This window comes from Cardiocondyla obscurior, unplaced genomic scaffold, assembly GCF_019399895.1.
Source record: "Cardiocondyla obscurior isolate alpha-2009 unplaced genomic scaffold, Cobs3.1 scaffold64_0_109653, whole genome shotgun sequence".
Lineage (NCBI taxonomy): Eukaryota > Metazoa > Arthropoda > Insecta > Hymenoptera > Formicidae > Cardiocondyla > Cardiocondyla obscurior.
In genome coordinates this window covers 57501-60000 of record NW_027228810.1, presented here as the reverse complement: position 1 = coordinate 60000, position 2500 = coordinate 57501, and the positions used below count along the sequence as shown (strand labels likewise).

The 2500-nt window shown below is 59.6% G+C and overlaps 1 non-coding gene and 1 pseudogene across 1 annotated transcript; both read right to left on the bottom strand.

Moving 5' to 3' along the window:
- The window catches only part of LOC139112915 (large subunit ribosomal RNA), a 7466-nt pseudogene extending 7120 nt beyond the window's left edge, over nucleotides 1-346 (bottom strand).
- Nucleotides 347-1733: 1387 nt separating this feature from the next.
- Nucleotides 1734-1888, bottom strand: LOC139112918 (5.8S ribosomal RNA). The gene has a single exon (XR_011547525.1). It is a non-coding gene; the product is annotated as a 5.8S ribosomal RNA (ribosomal RNA).
- Nucleotides 1889-2500: the final 612 nt, after the last annotated feature.

The following is a 2500-nucleotide window of genomic DNA, read 5'->3' as shown; positions in this document are numbered from 1 at the left end:
TCGTGGTCGTATTTAGCCTTAGATGGAGTTTACCACCCACTTAGAGCTGCACTCTCAAGCAACCCGACTCTAAGGAGAGATCCTCCCGAGACGCGCACCGGTCGCTACGGGCCTGGCACCCTCTGCGGGTAAGTGGCCCCATTCAAGATGGACTTGGACGCGACGCGGCACCTCGGGATAAGCGGACCCTCCCAAACACCACATTTCCCTGCGGCGGAACCGCGGGATTCGGTGCTGGGCTCTTTCCTGTTCGCTCGCCGCTACTAAGGAAATCCTGGTTAGTTTCTTTTCCTCCGCTTAATAATATGCTTAAATTCAGCGGGTGATCTCGCCTGCTCTGAGGTCGTCAAAAGAAATTGTCGTGAGGCTGTACTATATATATATAATACGAAGAAGGCGAGACGACGACGACGACGACGCGAGAGAAAAGAGAAACGCAACGCGGCGAAACGCCGCGCGCGAGCGCTTGGTTAGACTACGCCGCGTGCCCCGGTCAAGAGCTGCTACCATACATAGCGCTTTCGTGGACTCGGGAACACGCGCGGTCGACCCGCGCGCGATCTCTCACCTCGCACACACTTTTGCTGCGCAGGGGGCGATCGGTGCACGCAAAATATTTGAAAGAAGAGACGAAGGGAAAATGAGAAAACGAACGAGGCAGAGAGAACAACCGCGAGAGCGTGGTGGTCTTTCGTCGACGTTGCGTCAACCGCGCCGCGATCCGCGCGCCCGCGCGCGCCAACCAACCGACCACGACGACAACTGGCCAGCCAGCCCGACGCGAACGTCGGAGGCCGGTTTGCGCGTCGTGGTGGCGTCGGCAACGCGACTGCGGCGGCGGCCGGCAGCAGCTGCAGCGGCGACGACCACTCTCTCTCTCTTATAATACGGTCAGGTTCTCTCGTATCTTTGCTTCGTCGTATATATCTCTAAAATCCCTCCTCTCGAGTTTCCTTTGCGTTGGCGGCGGTAAAGCGACGATATGCGCTCTGTGCAGAAGGAGAACGAGGAGGCGCGCGATTATCTCGCGGCCTCTATTCTCCTCTCCGATCTTCATTCGAAGAAGGAGAGGAAAACTCAAACTCGGTTCTCCGCGCTCCTTATGAACTACTTCTCCGTGGATCAGCCTTGGATCCCGCGCGCGCCGCAAGCGGCACACAGGCCACCTTCCGGGAGTACAAGCGCGAACGAATTGTCGGCTTGTTTCACTCCGGGCGGCGGCGCGCGAGAGGCAGATCTACTCTTTTTCGTTCGGCGCGTATATACGTATAACGTATAAACTCCTTGCAAGAGCTCGCCACGTTTATCACCACCGCGCACGTCCTTCCCTCCCGTGCGTGTGTGCGTGCGTGCGTCTCTCTGCGATTCTCGATCGCATCTTTCGGTCGGTCGTCGTTCATTCGTTCGACCCTCAAACCTCGTTATTTCGGACGACGCCCAACGGGGGCGCGAGAGTACGCCGCCGTTCCGCGAGTATAGAGAGAGCGCGCGCAGAGAGCGCGAGAGCCTTCGTAAAACCCTGATGGAATCCAGCAACTCGCCGCGTGGATAGCGTGCGTAGTGTGCCTGATACCCCGGGGAAGGCGTCATCGACGACTCCTCGCTTCTCTTCTCTTTTCTCGTGGATGCGGGTATAACTCTCTCGCCGGCCGCCGCGATCGGGCGAACGTCCAACGAATCGCTCGTACGCGGCCGTCGAAACGGCGCGCGCAAGCAGTTTGTCTTCGATAAAACGACCCTCAGCCAGGCGTGGTCCGGGAATTGTATCCGTGGACCGCAATGTGCGTTCGAAATGTCGATGTTCATGTGTCCTGCAGTTCACAAGTTGACGCGCAATTAGCTGCGTTCTTCATCGACCCACGAGCCAAGTGATCCACCGTTCAGGGTAATCGTTCCTTCGCGCACCAAGTACGCTCTATCAAGGAATAGACAACAATGTGCGTCTTCTTCGTTTTGGCCCTTCGATCAGCCTGGCCGCGCGTCCGAGCACGCGCGGACCGCCGCCCCTGTTACGGGGGCTACGGCACAATAATGGAGAGAGAGGGAGACGTCGGTTGTCGGCGCGGTGCGAAAACCAAGAGGTTGCGTCTCTCGCGAAGCGAGAGCCGGGGCGGAACTCTTTGAAAAACCATCGGGGTCGAAAATGACTAGCATATTCGACGAACCCTTCAGCGCGCGCGATCGCGCGCGCGCGGGACCGGAGGAAGAGCAGCGGCGAGAATCGTCGCACTCTCCACTCCTCGCCCGGCGCGCACGACGACGCGGCAGCATAGGTTACCACCGGTACGCGGCGCATTCGCGCGCACCGCAACGCGTCCGAATCGCGGAGATAGAGGCAGCGCGCGAGCGCGCCTCCGTAGTCTCCTTCTCACCGATCCTGATCCGCGAGCGGGCGCGCATATAGATGCACCTTCGCGCTCCTCCTGGATTCGCACAACGAGACCAACCGGCCGCGCTAGCCCCGGCTAAGGGGCGCGCTGAGCGCGGTGGTCCGCGCAAC